Source organism: Octopus sinensis, linkage group LG19, assembly GCF_006345805.1.
Source record: "Octopus sinensis linkage group LG19, ASM634580v1, whole genome shotgun sequence".
Taxonomy (NCBI): Eukaryota; Metazoa; Mollusca; class Cephalopoda; order Octopoda; family Octopodidae; genus Octopus; species Octopus sinensis.
In genome coordinates, this window is record NC_043015.1 from 18,523,842 (window position 1) to 18,540,780 (window position 16,939).

Genomic DNA, 16,939 nt, shown 5'->3' on the forward strand with positions numbered 1-16,939 from the left:
TGCATACCTGTGAGAGACCCAAGACTTGTCTTGATCATCAGCTTTTACTCTAAAGCACGCAAAATAGCTTGGCTTCATAAAGGCGCTGATGTTTCCCCCTTTAACTGGGAATGATGAAACTGCTACAGATTGAACAAAAGGAATCAGGGTTATTTAGGCACTTACGATGAGAAATAGCAGAAGGAGACATGATTTGAAAGAAAGGAAATAAGTATGGAAATAAAAATTAAGTTCAACAGTCACAAGACAAAATTGCTTACACAAGACCTGCGAACCCCTTGCATACAGACTTTTCTGTATCAGTTGCAGAATACGATAGTAATCACCTGTATAGAGCGGGCACAAGAACCTGTAACACTATGCTCGATAAATATGTGTATTCCACATACATATGTATGGATATGCATCTAAAAATGAATATACCTACAGGGGTTAGACAAAATAATGGAATCACCTTAAAATTTTAAAGAAATTTATTTTAATATGGGGTAGGACCGCCTTTGGCAATAATACAACTTGAATTCTACGAGGTATGGACTCGTACAAAGTTTGAATTGTTTCCAAAAGAATGCTTGTCCATTCTTCAGCTAAAACAGTCTCCAGTTCTTGCAGTGATGATGGTAGAGGATATAGACTCCTTACTTGATTTTCTAAAATGCACCATAAATGTTCAATGATATTGAGATCTGGGGACTGTGGTGGCCAGATAAGATGTTCAACTTCACTAAAATGTTCCTCGTGTCATTCAGTAACAACTTTAGTTGTGTGAATTGGTGCATTGTCATCCCGAAAGATTGCATTTCCCTCCGGAAACAGTTCTGCAACAATAGGATGAATTTGATCACATAAAATGCTTAAATAGTCTTGACTATTAATTCTGCTATGAAGGGAAAGCATTGGGCCGGCGGATTTCCAAAGATATAGCCGTCCAGATCATTACAGATCCTCCTCTATATTTAACGGTTGGAAGAAGGCAGTCTGGTTCAAATGCTTATTCTACCTGTCTTCACACGTATACTTGGCTGGTGGTCGGAAATAAGGTAAAGGATGACTCGTCCGAGAAAATAACATGTTTCCTCGGCTCTAGAGTCCAATTCTGCTGGTTTTTTTTTACTCCACTATAAACGCTTTGCAACGTTTGTTTTTGAAAGTAGTGGTTTTCTGATTGCAGCGATCCCGTGAAATCTGGCTTTGTGCAGCTCCCGGCGAACAGTTTTTGTGGAAACCGGGTTTTTGAGGTGGTCATTAAGCTCTTCAGTATTTTTGGGATCTGTACTTTTGGGATCCTTTCTAACAATTCGCGTAATACTCCGACGGTCCCTATCTGAAAGTTTTGGTCTTCTTTCGGAGTTTTGTTTTGACGAGGAGTTAATTCCCTCTTTCTCAAATGCTGTAATTACTTTCGAGACAGTACTTCTTGATACACCAAACATTTTGGCTGTTTTCGTTACGTTAGCGCCTGCCGTACGAGCACTAAGAATTTGACCTCTTTGAAAGTCGGATAGATTTGTCATTTTAATGAATTTTAATTACCTTTTTCTGATGATATCTGAAAAGAAACAGCAATTTTTGCAAAACATATTAAGCAATACTAATAATAAATAAAAAATCATAAAAATAAACAAGCGTTTGACGGTTTTATAGATATTTCAAAATTATGATGCTATGATGCTAGGTGTTTCCATTATTTTGTCTAAACCCTGTACGTTCATACAAATCATACATACATACATTCACACACATACTGCATAAGAAAAAAGAACTGGATGTATGTATGCATGTAAGCATGCATGCATGTATGTATATGAATCAAAGTTTTATAGAGTCTAACAATGGTTAATGTTAATGAATTTTGTCTGGTGATGTTTGCAGTAAATATAGCCTGAAAAGAATTTTCACTATCAGTTCTTTTTACGCTTGAAGTATTGCGCATTCTGTCTACATTCTGTCACTCTTAATTCTCTGAATCCTTTCATTATTCCTCTTCCAATTATTGATCACAAAATCTTATTATCACCTGATTTGTCAGCTGATCTCATTATTCCTTTACCATTCTTTATTGAGTATTCTCTTTATCTCAAGTCCTCAGTGTGAGCATCCCTCCATATATGTACACAAATGCACACACACACACACACACACGCACACACATACACACACACACAAGCACACACACACACACACTCGTTTTAATATGGGTTTTGCTTGGGTTAGATGAAACTTATTGAGACAAATTTTCTATGGTTGGATGCCCGCCCTTTTGCCAACCCACAATTGTTTCTAAACAAGCTAATACTTCCTCATAGCCAAACACATTTTCCACAGAATATTGGAAATGGATAACACTGCTTGTATGACAATGACACTCATTGTATATCTATCATTTGATTGTGAAGACAAGGAGGTGCAAACACCCTCTCTCTCTGCGTGGCACCTTGGGCAATTGTCTTCTACTATAACCTCGGACCGACCAAAGCCTTGTGAGTGGATTTGGTAGGCGGAAACTGAAAGAAGCGTGTCGTATATATGTGTATGTATATATGTGTGTGTGTGTGCTTGTGTGTCTGTGTTTGTCCCCACAACATCGCTTGACAACCGATGCTGTTGCGTTTACGTCCCCGTAACTTAGCGGTTCAGCAAAAGGGACCAATAGAATAAGTAATAGGCTTAGAAAGAATAAGTCATGGGGTTGATTTGCGCGACTAAAGGCGATGCTGCAGCATGGCCGCAGTTAAATGACTGAAACAAGTAAAAGAGTAAAGAGTATATAATTAAATAATGAGGGTAGAAATTGATATCAACCAATTAACATCAATTTCAAACCAGTGGCCTAGCATATTTAAATGCAGATATTTGCATTTTGCATTTTGCATTATGCAAGTGTTAACAATGAAATCATGATACTTAAGTAATCGTTTTATTTTGTATATTTTCATTTGCTTTGCTCAGTTTTGCATTCTGGCGTTTTTACTGAGATTTTTCTTGAGAACACACTTTTCGTGGTAAGGCGACTTGACGTCTATCTTTTGCATATTAGGAATCCACTTTAGTGGTCATTCCTCTAATTAATTGTATATATATAATGAGGGTAGAAATTGATATTAATCAATTAACATCAATTTAAACTAGTGGCTTAGCATATTTAAATTTTTTTATTACATACAAACTATAAGAGGAACGACCACCAAAGTGGATTCCTAATATGCTAAAAACAGACGTCAAATCGCCTTACCACGAACAATGTGTTCTCAAGAAAAATGTCAGCAAACGCCGGAATGTACAAATGAGCAAGAAAATGAAAATATACAAAATAAAACGATTACCTACATACTATGATTTCGTTTGTTGATATTTACGAATGTAAATATCTGCAAACTCATCAGCGTAGTCCGTCGCTTACAAAACACAATTTACAGAACTAGACACAGAACGTTCTCTCGAAAGAGAACATGTATAAACTTCTGCAAATTATATTTGGGGTATCCTTCAAATGTCTTCATTTTGGCGCGCTGAGGCCAGAAATAACTCTGCTGTTAATAAATTTCCGCAGCTAATTTACCGGTTAGAGAACATTGTTATTTAGACATTAAATAATGAGGGTAGAAATTGATATTAATCAATTAACATCAATTTAAACCAATGGCTTAGCATATTTAAAAAATCCGAAGATTAAAAATGTTATTACATACAAAAGGGGATTCCTAATATGTTAAAAAGAGAAGTCAAATCATCTTACCACGAAGAGTGTGTTCTCAAAAAAAATTTCAACAGACGCCAGAATGTAAAAATGAGCCAGACAAATAAAAATATACAAAATAAAACGATTACCTACGTGCCATGGTTTCATTTGTCTGCTATATATACGTTTATATACTGCGTGTATGTATGAAAGTATATACATACATACACACGTGTATATATATATATATATATATATATATATATATATATATAATATAAATCCCGTTCTGTCTGTCTGTTTGTGCGCTTATAACTCGAGTATTGTTCATCCGATCGCGCTGAAATTTTAAACATGGATACATGAGAGCACGGCGCGTCCTGTAATTTGAAAAGATTTTCAAAATTGTCAGTTTCAAAGTGAGAATCGTTATTTTTGTAATAGTTTTGTCCTGTTTCATCTGCCTTTGTTTATCCGATCGCGCTGAAATTTTAAACATAAATACATAGGAGAGCGAGGCGTTCCTAATCTAGAAAGATTTTCAAAATTGTCAGTTTCAAAGTGAGAATTGCTATTTTTCTAACGTTTTCCTGTCCATCGGATGATTAAAACTTCCATTTTTATTTTTATTCGAAACTGCTGTTACGAATCCTGTTGTTCCTACCACTATGTCAGTAAAAATCGAAATTAAATACTTAAAGCAACAGTCGTCAGATACAAAACCCAAGGTCCATGGGCCTCAAAAGTTACCTAATGTGAGCTCAGAGCAATCTCTTATCTCTTACACTATTTCAGTATTACGTCTCTATTGTAATATGAGACAATACTTTCAGTTTGAAAGAAGTCTGTCCTATATATATATATATATTTCTTTTTTTTTTTTTTCTCGTCTTTTACTTATTTCAGTCATTTGACTGCGGCCATGCAGAAGCACCGCCTTTAGTCGAGCAAATCGACCCCGGGACGTATTCTTTGTAAGCCCAGTACTTATTCTATCGGTCTCTTTTGCCGAACCACTAAGTGACGGGGACGTAAACACACCAGCATCGGTTGTCAAGCAATGCTAGGGGGACAAACACAGACACACAAACACACACACTCATACATATATATATATAATATATATATATATATATAACTAGATAGATAGATAGATATAACTTGATTTTTACTAGTATAGCACTGCTTTAAGTAGATAACTAAGAGTTCTCACACTACAGTTATCTTTTTCCTTATATCTGCATCAGTTTTTTGAGAACAGGGAAATGAATAGTACTTATACGCTGCTTAATTGAGGCTTTATTTAATTTCAAACTCATAATTTTAAATCTTAATTGTAATTTTTAATTTTAATTCTTAACTTAATCTAATTTAAGTAGCATAACTTTAATAAAATAAAATGAGTTACTAAAGCCCCATAATTCTATTTTAAAATTAAATAAATAAGGCTACTCCCTCGGTGATAATATGATTATCTTCATTATGATAGACAATTCCCTAACACCTTGTAAATGATCTTCTAAGATTTGACCTGTAGTCCGTCAATGTATGAATAATAACGGCAACTCCTTAAGACAATAAAATGAATAAATTAAATAAATAAAATTTTAATGACTTTTTGATAAGATTATACTTAGATTTTCCTAATGTATTTTCTTTTGATTTTAGCCTCTGACCCCTAAACCCCTGACCGTGTTATCTCTTTAGATTCTCTTTAAATTCATAGCTGATTTCAACAGCAATAAATTAGCTGTTTTACTGGTCAAAGAATAATATTCTCCTCTAGTTCCTAGATGCCTGTAAATTAAAACCAGACTTGCCGTCTACTAATTCTTCTGTATAACTAGAACCCTCTTTTTTTCTTTTTCTTTTTTTCCCTTCTTTCCCTATTTCTTTCTCTTTTCTCTTTTTTCTTTTTCTTCTTCTTATTCTCTTTTTCCTTTTCTCTTCTCTTTTAGTCCCCCCCCTTTTTGCTCCCTCCTCCTTTATTTTCTCTCTTTTCTTCTCCTCCCTTCCCTTTTCTGTTCTTTGCATCTCTAGAAAGCCTTCAGCCTTTAAAAGTTAAATAGCTACAGCCTCTTGTAAATAGCAGTAATGTGATTAATGTGGCAAATACCTAATCATATAACAAGAATTGATACCTACCTCATTGTGTTCAACCATTGATAAATTTATCGCCTGTGAATATGAAATTCCTCTTCATTTCTCTGGAAATTTACATCTACACCATTGGAAATTGTGCATCTATACAAAGGATTAATTCACCCTCTCTGTAATGCTAATAAGCAGGAATTGAGACCCACCTCGTTGTGATTAACAATGGATAAATTTATCGTCTGTGAGTATGTAATCCCTCCTCATATCTCTGGAAATTCATATGTGCACTATGGATTAGGTCACCTTCTCTGTGATGCTATTAAAACTTTTTTAAAATTCTGTGATAAGACTGTACATCATCTTTAAAGAACTTTAATGAACTTTGGAAATCTGTTTATGTTACTTAATTATCTACATTACTTCATGAGTATAGCCTCAACCACTAGGATGTCTAGAGAACTCACATGTATTTTAGCTGATGAGTACGGGACACGTTTATATGCTGTAATTTTTGCAACTTTTAATAAAGCCTGTCCTTGTATGAAACGATTGTACTAAAAACCTATCCATTCTTGTTGCTTCTTTCTCGCGTATATATATATACATATATACGACAGGCTTCTTTCAGTTTCCGTCTACCAAATCCACTCACAAGGCATTGGTCGGCCCGGGGCTATATCAGAAGACACTTGCCCAAGATGCCACGCAGTGGGACTGAACCCGGAAGCATGTGGTTGTTTAGCAAGCTACTTACCACACAGCCACTCTTGCTGTGTGGTCGAGGTCGACTTTGCCTTTCATCCTTTCGGGGTCGATAAATTAAGTACCAGTTACGCACTGGGGTCGATGTAATCGACTTAATCCCTTTGTCTGTCCTTGTTTGTCCCCTCTATGTTTAGCCCCTTGTGGGCAGTAAAGAAATATATATATATATATATATATATATATATACACTAGCAGAGATACACGGCATTGCACGTGTTACATGCAATTGAAGAATTAGACTTTTCTGTTATATTTTCTGTAATGAACTGGAATATCTATGTTTCGAATTTCATCAAAATTGCAGATGAGGGTAATTTCTCTCTTTACACCCCCCCCCACCAAATTGTATTCGTGCCACATGTATCCCATACTACTGATTTTTATGTGTGTGTTAAGTCTTGTTAACTTGTGGGTGTTAAGTCCCCAATGGGGGGGGGTCTGTCTAACTCGTAAGAAGATGAAATTTTATAAATATTACTTCATTTGTGTCTAATATCTATGGTTAAAATTTCATCAACAGCAAAAATATATGAATTGTCATGGGGGTTATGGCCCTTATGCATAGAATATAATTTCCAAATTTCCTAAAGATCCATTCAGTACTTTTGACCTAGTTTTGGATCATAAAAGAAATGACTAAAATTTGGGAGTTAATGCCCTCATTAGGGTGTTATGAGAAATACAAAGATACACACATAGACTTACATATATACATATATATACAATTGATTTCTTTCAGTTTCTGTCTACAAAATCCACTGACAAGGCTTTGGTTGGTCTGAGGCTATAGCAAAGACACATGCGAAGTCACCACACAGTGGGACTGAACTGAGGACCATGTGTTTTAGAACCAAGTTTGTTACCACACAGCCACACCTGCACCTATGTATGTGTGTATGTGGAGGGTGTATGTGTGTATGTGTGTGTGTGTGTGTGTGTGTGTGTATGGGTGTATATATGTATGCATGTATATATGAGTATATATATATATGTACATATTACATGTACATCTATCTATATATATATACATCTACACATACATGTATACATATACATGTATACATATACGTCTATACATATACATGTATATATATATATATATATATATATATATATATATATATATATATATATATATATATATCCATATATATACATCTATATATATAAATGTATATGTATCTATCTATCTATCTATCTATCTATCTATCTATCTATCTATCTATATATATATATATATATATACATGTAAATTTAAATTGAAAATAATAAGGGTGAAAAGTTGAATATTAATTTGATTAATATGAATTGAAAACCAGTGGTGTAGCATATAAGACCATAGCGGATCTTCTAGCAAAATGGATGTCCAATGTTAATGGTTCATCCCTATTATATAATAGTTTCACTTTAATAGTTTCAGCATTAAACTGAAAGCATCTGACATTACAACAGAGAGATGTTTTGTTTCACTTTTAACACGTAATACTGAAATATGGAGAAGATTGTTGCGGGCTCGCCCTAGGCAAGAAGTTAAACATTTTTTTGCCCATGACACTACATGGCCCCTAAGTAAGGCGTGTGTAAAATTTGAATGAAATTGGTTGTGTAGTTCTCAAGTTTTAGGGATTCACACAGGCAGACAGACATACAGAGAGACAGACAGACACACACATTCTCAGTTATATATATTTATATACCGTAGGCATTCCAAAACCGAGTTACCGATTTTGACATATGGGGTGTCAAAAGATTCGGTACTATTTCGGCTACAAATTAAACTTAATTTCTATTCACATATTTGCATTACAAAAATTTAGCGTTACAATTTTTTCCATAAATCAACTATCGCAAACATTTTATACGATGACGATGATGACGTCACATTTTCTATATGTGTGTCTACTTTAAAAGACATCAATCATCACGATACACACCTTCACTCACTCACTTTATCTCGCTTTCTCTCTCACACATACGCACCCGCACGGAAGCACGCACACACACACACACACACACACACACATCCATTTTATATACCCGTACATACATCTTTCACTTTCTAATCTCCTTCACTTTCTTTCTCTATGACCGTTTCGTTTTCCCTTCTTTCAATTTCTGCTCGCTTCGAATAAATTTTTGCGGAATGAGCGGGAGAAACACAAAATGAGCCACCACAGCAGAATGGTGTGTCAGTGTGTGTTGACTGACATAACGAACGGCTGGAGGTAGAACTCTTAACAAAAAACAATGAGGTGGCAGGTCCAAGGTATATAAAAATACACATTTACCGTTCAATTCCCAGTTATATATATATATATATATATATATATATATATATATATTATATATATATATATATATAAATTTCTCTAAAATAATTATTGCGGCATTTACCTTTAAATTAGCAGTTCATACAGGTGATTCTAATTGGTTAATTTGTACTGCATACAAAAAGAAAAAATGCTACATACATACAACTGCTTACAAAAATAGGAATTAATGTATAATTTCTTTCTATGTTCGTAAAATATGCTACCAAAGAAAAGACGTAATCTCTCCAGAAACAAGTATAAAGTAAGAAGGACAGCAGAAAACTGAATGCGAGAGTCTGAAGAGAGAAGCGAGATGAGATTTTCTCAAGATCAGCAAATGCATGTTGCAGCACTTAATGCTGGATCATTAAATCAATGTTTTAATGATTAGACAGAGATTCAATAGAATAGCTCTTAGAAACAGACTACGTACAAATTCGTTCTTCACAACTCCTGAAGCTGTTTTCAGATATGATACATTCCATTCTTATAAGAATGATAACTCTGCCCAGATTGGTGTGCTAAGCATACCATGTTTTAAATGAAACATGATATGTGCTGCTCGGGCGGTCAGGTAACATTGCCAGCACTACCATCTCCTTCTCAACCTCTGATGGATCTTCTAGAAGGCAGTTCCATCCAGTCAAAGGATTTTCTGAACAATATTAGACAATACAACTCTGCATTTCAAATGACATTGTTTACTGCATCGAAGAAGATAGTTAAACATGATTTTACGCCGACGTCAAAGTTTAAGGGCAAATCTATCACCTCATTGGTTCCCTGTTACCCACAAATGAACAACCACCGTTCCTCCAAATCTACTTTATGAGTGATGTAGGACAACAACCTCGATGGATCGTTTTAGACACAGCGCCGACTGCTGCAAAAGAGAGTATATACACTGACAGCTTTTCGGTGCGTTCAAAAATCACATAACTCCCCACCCCCAATTTTGCATGACAGGTTATGGCCTGAAATACTCCAAACGGACGCATAGCATGTTGCTTAGTCGAATTAGGCCATCATTTACACCACAAAGGTTTTGTTGCCAATGCTGCACTTTCCCATATCACCTATTTCAACATGACTGTAATATATTACATACAAACTATGCCGCTTTTAATCCCGAGCAACGCCAGGTATCTCTGCTAGTATGTTCATAATCACCCCCCACACACACAGAGAGTGCTGTATACGTAGTGTAGAAGTATACTCAAGTAGACACGTATACACTTGTTCGCAGAGAATATACTTCATCTGAAAATAAATTTATTTCTTTTGTTGTCGTCAACGAATGTCTCATAGGCTTGTACCAGCTGTTTAGTCCAAATCTCCACTCCAATATAATACATTTATATTTGTATGTATATGTCTATTTGTAATTTGAAATTTTTTATATATATGATATCTATTTGTATTTGCTTCTGTAGGTGCAAATGTTTGTGCATAGTCGTTTCTCTTCATATGTATGTATGTATGTATGTATGTATGTATGTATGTATGTATGTATGTATGTATGTATGTATGTATCTATCTATCTATCTATCTATATATATATATATATATATATATATATATATATATATATATATATTAGGGAGAGTTTACGAAAAAAACAACAAAAGACGAAGACAGGTGGTGTACAAAACAAACAGATGTATTAGTATAACGCTCAGGAATAGAAAAAGTCTTTATATATATATATATACATAAACAAAGTCAAATGCGATACAATAAAATTAATTATTATCGCTGGTGTTCTAGGACACGCCATATATTATTCATATATAAGTACATTAAAAGGCGAAGTGTGTACTAGATACACAAACGCTGGATAAATTTAATATATATATATATATATATTGTTATATATATATATATATATATATATATAATATATATATATATATATATAATATATATATATATATATATATAATATTGTTATATTTCGGAATGGTCATTTTGCCAGTTTAGCCAATAAAAACACACGCACTATATATTTGGTGTTACTTTGCTTCAGTGTTATTTATTTTTTACATTAATCTTAATCTTATTTCGGCCAGAGTTCTTTCGTCACACTCCTGTGACCGCATCAGTGGTCCTTTGTTTTCTTCTCTTCTCACTCATTTGTGTCTCTCCTTACTAACCATCAGCCATTTTGTATTTCTATTGTATGTCTTCATTTGCGCATGCTTATATCTCTATGTGCGTTTATGTTTATTTAGTGTGTGTATGTGGGGGATGCATGTAATATTTGTATCTTCTGTTTATATATGTTCATGTAATTTGTAATTTTATGTTCATGTAATTTGTATTTTTTTTGTTTTTGTTTATTCTTATTTTGTTCATGTGTTTACATCCACCCATTATCATTACATATGCTTGTATGTATGTATGTATGTATGTATGTATATGTATAACAACAATACTAGTAATAATAATAATAAATTGAATTGAATATATATATATATATATATATATATATATATATACACACACACACACATATTATATATATATATATATAATATATATATATATATAAATAACGCTCCGTTGACTCGAACCTTGCTTCTATTGTGGCGTATTTACTGCCTCTGATTAAATATCTTTCATAGTCCCACCAAGACACTTTTCGAAGGAGCTTTCCTCCATGTGTTCAAATCTTCTTTTTTCTTTACATTGTATACTTTATAGACAATAGTCTTTTCTTTAATTTAATTTTTTATTATCCATCTGGACTATTCCATTTCTGCACGCTAATTTTATTTTTAATTTATTCCCATTCATGTGAAACCACTTATTCAAGTTCAAGTCATTGATGCAATTTTATACCAATTGCTATTTTTACTTTTGTCATGTTACGATTATATTATACTTTAGTTTGATTTTAATTATTACTTACTACACATAATTCAATTATTATTATTTTTATTGTTAAAGTGAAAGTATCTGATATAAAATAGATAAATGTTTTTGTTTCACTTTTAACACGTAATACTGAAATAGTGGAGAAAATATGATATTGCTATGGGCTCGCTCTAGGCAAGAAGTTGAACATTCTTTTTTGCCCATGAAACTACATGGACCCTAAATTAGGCATGTGTAAAATTTGAATGAAATTGGTTGTTTAGATTTAGGGAATCGTAGTGGAGAAGACATGATATTGCTGTGGGCTCGCCCTAGGCAAAAAGTTCAAAATTGTTTTTGCCGATGACACTCCCCGGACCCTAAGTAAGGCATGTGTAAAATTTGAATGAAATTGGTTGTGTAGTTCTCAAGTTTTAGGGAAACACACAGACAGACAGACACACATTCTCAGTTATATATATATATATATATATATATATATGAAAAAACAAGTCAAAAATAGAAAATGCTAAAATAATTTTATAGTGAACATTTCAGTACCGGTTTCGGTCATTTTGAGACCTTTTCAACTGTAACGATTAAATAATTAAATTTAGAAAAATTAGAAGAAAAGTTTTTTTAAGAGAATATTTCTATAGTAGTGTTCAGATTTAAGTGGCATTCTGCCTTTCTCTGACTCCCTTGTTTGCACTTGTGTGTCGGAGGTCGTTGTGAGTTCTTGGAAGGGTAGTAGAGGAAGAAGGCTGGTGGGGAAAGGGGGATGGGAGATCTGGGAGTGCCCTGATGGTCGTATTTTGAATGGTCAGTGGCGGCTGGCAGTCTCAGTTCAATTCAGGAGAATATTTATATTGACAGGCTTGTTTATAGAATTAGCGTAGTTTTATAGAATTAGCGTAGGTGTTATACTAAAAAACATTAGTGACAAAGTTAAGGGGTAGGGGGTGGAGAAGTAGAAGAAGAAGAAGGAGAAGGAGAAGGAGAAGGAGAAGGAAAGGAGAAGATGACGATGATGGTGGTGGTGGTGATGATTATGACGACGATGATGATGATAATGATGATGATGAAGAAGAAGGAGGAGAAGGAGAAGATGGTGGTGATGATGGTGGTGATGATGATAACGACGATGATGATGATAATGATGATGAAAAGAAGAAGAAGAAGAAGAAGAAGAAGAAAAAACAGAGAAGGGGGATATGAATGGGTGTAAGTATAGCTATGAAGGGCTGATTAGTAATGGATTCTATGGAGTGTAATATTTGTGTGTATATATTTTTTTCTTTTATTCTAAAGTTGAGGTATGTTAATTGTTTGTCGTAGACCCGTTTAGAAGTGGTTTGTATTTTGTAATAAAGAGATTTTCTTTACTTATTCGTTGTCTCGAGGTTGTATCGTCCCTAAATTGGTAGAGGGGGAAAATTCTGAAGTTTGGTGTTTTTTTGTTGGCGCAAGTATCTATGTGTTGGCTAAAAGCTATTTTTCTGTTTTGGGGAATTTTTATCTGGGATCTGTGCAGGGCACGACATTTTACATAACTTTGGTACTTTCTATGCTGGAAGACACAACATACTATGAAAAGGCACAAAACTACAGTCAACAAAAAATAATGAGGGAACTAAAATCTATATTAAACCCATACAAAGCAGGGCTCACCGACAAAGAATATGATTATATGACCAATTTCACAAGTAAAACTAGCCAATTCTACGGTATACCTAAGATCCACAAAAGTGAAAAAATAAGCAACGCATGCAAGATAGCTACAGACAAAATATTAAAGTCCCTAATCCTAATGACCTCAAATTGAGACCCATAATAGCAGGTCCCGCATGCGAAACCCACCGCCTCAGTAACTTTTTAGACACCCTGTTAAAACCACTCCTCAAACATGTCAAAAGCTATATAAGGGACGACTTAGATATGCTCAATCACCTACCGAATACGACTATATAAACAAAAACACCATACTGGTATCCTTCGATGTAGTCAACCTCTACTCCAATATCCCCCACAACCTAGGACTAGAGGCAATCCAATTCTGGCTAGAGAATCACGCCAACGAACTACCACACCGCATCAAAAAAGAATTTGTGATAGAAGGGGTCAAATTCATCCTGGAAAATAACTTCTTCGCCTTCAATGACAACTTCTACCGACAAAAATCGGGGACTGCGATGGGTACACGAATGACCCCCTCCTTTGCCAACCTAGTCATAGGATACCTAGAGATCAGTCTGTATCGTAAGGTTCTAGAAAGATATGGCAGCCCTTTCTCCATCTACATAGAAAACAACTGGAAGAGATATCTAGATGACTGTTTCATCCTTTGGCATAAAAATATAGAAAAACTCATAGAATTCCAGAAAATTTTAAACATCCAATTCACGATGGAATATAGCCAACAACAACTCCCCTTCCTCGATATCCTCATTAAGAAAGCTAATAATATAATAGAAACAGACATATACTATAAGCCTACAGACTCTAAGCAATATCTTCCATTCAATTCATGCCACCCCAGACACACCAGATGAATATCCCCTTCAATCTAGCAAAAAGGATATGCACTATAGTCTCTAACGCAAACACCAGAGACACACGACTACAAGAACTAAAAGATACCCTAATCACCAGGAACTATCCACCTTCACTTATTGACAAGTGCATTCAACGTGCCCTTCAACTTAACATCAAGGAACTGAGACATCCCAAATCAAAGAAAAACTTACAACCAAAAGCCTTACCATACATCTCCACACACACCCCTCTCAATAACGAAGCCTTCGACACCATCCTCCACAACATACCCCTCCTAAAAAAAGACCACAGAATGAACACAATCCTCCAAACACACACGATCATAAAAAGCAAAAGACAGCCTAGATCCATGAAAAGTCTCCTTACACAAGCCCGAATTCACTCCTCAACACAGAAGCCGACAGTAAAAAAATGTGGAAGACCCAATTGCGGGATATGCGACTATCTAATTGAGGGATCAGAGTTCTCCTTCAAGCAGGGACAACGGTTTACAGTGAAAAGCAACTTCACATGTGCTTCGGAGAACCTAATATACTCACTAACCTGCTCCGGGTGTCAAGAGCAGTACATAGGCCAAACAAAAAATGGTTTGCGTAAACGAATGGCCCTGCACAGATCCCAGATAAAAATTCCCCAAAACAGAAAAATAGCTTTTAGCCAACACATAGATACTTGCGCCAACAAAAAAACACCAAACTTCAGAATTTTCCCCCTCTACCAATTTAGGGACGATACAACCTCGAGACAACGAATAAGTAAAGAAAATCTCTTTATTACAAAATACAAACCACTTCTAAACGGGTCTACGACAAACAATTAACATACCTCAACTTTAGAATAAAAGAAAAAAATATATATACACACAAATATTACACTCCATAGAATCCATTACTAATCAGCCCCTTCATAGCTATACTTACACCCATTCATATTCCCCCTTCTCTGTTTTTTTCTTCTTCTTCTTCTTCCTCTTCTTCTTCATCATCATCATTATCATCATCATCGTCGTCATCATCATCACCACCATCATCACCACCATCTTCTCCTTCTCCTCCTTCTTCTTCATCATCATCATTATCATCATCATCGTCGTCATAATCATCACCACCACCACCATCATCGTCATCTTCTCCTTCTCCTTCTCCTTCTCCTTCTCCTTTTCTTCTTCTTCTTCTACTTCTCCACCCCCTACCCCTTAACTTTGTCACTAATGTTTTTTAGTATAACACCTACGCTAATTCTATAAACCTACGCTAATTCTATAAACAAGCCTGTCAATATAATATTCTCCTGAATTGAACTGAGACTGCCAGCCGCCACTGACCATTCAAAATACGACCATCAGGGCACTCCCAGATTCTCCCATCCCCCTTTCCCCACCAGCCTTCTTCCTCTACTACCCTTCCAAGAACTCACAACGACCTCCGACACACAGTGCAAACAAGGGAGTCAGAGAAAGGCAGAATGCCACTTAAATCTGAACACTACTATAGAAATATTCTCTTAAAAAAACTTTTCTTCTAATTTTTCTAAATTTAATTATTTAATCGTTACAGTTGAAAAGGTCTCAAAATGACCGAAACCGGTACTGAAATGTTCACTATAAAATATTTTAGCATTTTCTATTTTTGACTTGTTTTTTCATATATATCAACTCGTGTGTTCCTTTTCACCCTTATACATATATATATATATATATATATATATATATATATAATATATATATATATATATATTATATATATATATATATATATATATATATATATATATATATATATATATATATATATATAATATATATATATATATATATATATATATATATTCATGCATATATAGATGTGTGTCTTTGTGTGCGTGTTTTTATATATCTGTATAACGTTTGTCGTTGTCGCCCTCCTACGATTCTGAAGTCTACTGGTGTTCTTACTGTCCGTTGCTACCTCCCTCAACTAACACTTGTTATGTTTCCTTATTCTTTATCTCCCCTTTCTCCCCCTCTTTCACTCACTAATTTCAGTTTCATATTTCCTTCAACATCAGTCGGCATTTCTATTCTCTTCGACGAAGAATTTTACACTTCTTTTCTTCCCAACGGCATTAAACGTATTCCAATGTTTGAATTATTTTTACTTTTTGCCAATGTAGAACGTCATAGCTTCACCCCATATTCTACTAACTAGACAGTAGTTTAAAATAAAACCTAACAAAAAAAACACAAAATAGACATTTCCACAGGAAATGATGGTGGAGGAGGAATTACTGTTAATGACTTTGCAAAAGCTGTTCTTGTTGCAACTGAAGCAAGCTGCAGATGCAATTCTCTAGTTTGTGAACAATGGTTCTTTTTAAGTCTTGCTCTTTTGTGTAAAGTTATTCAATTAGCAGTTCATATCAATCTTCTCCTCACCTCATCGATCCTCCACCCACCCATTACTCTGTCGCTGCGCCGTTCCATCCCCGTCTAATTATGACAATTTCAGGATGTTGATATTTAATGAATCTGGTATTAAACAAACAGCAAACAAAAGCAGAACACAATACAAAACACACATGCGCACACGCGCACACACACACACACACATACACACACACACACATACTGCATAGTACAAACACAGAAAAAAGGGGAAAAAGAAAGGAAAACAGGAAATAGAAAAGGTGAAATGGG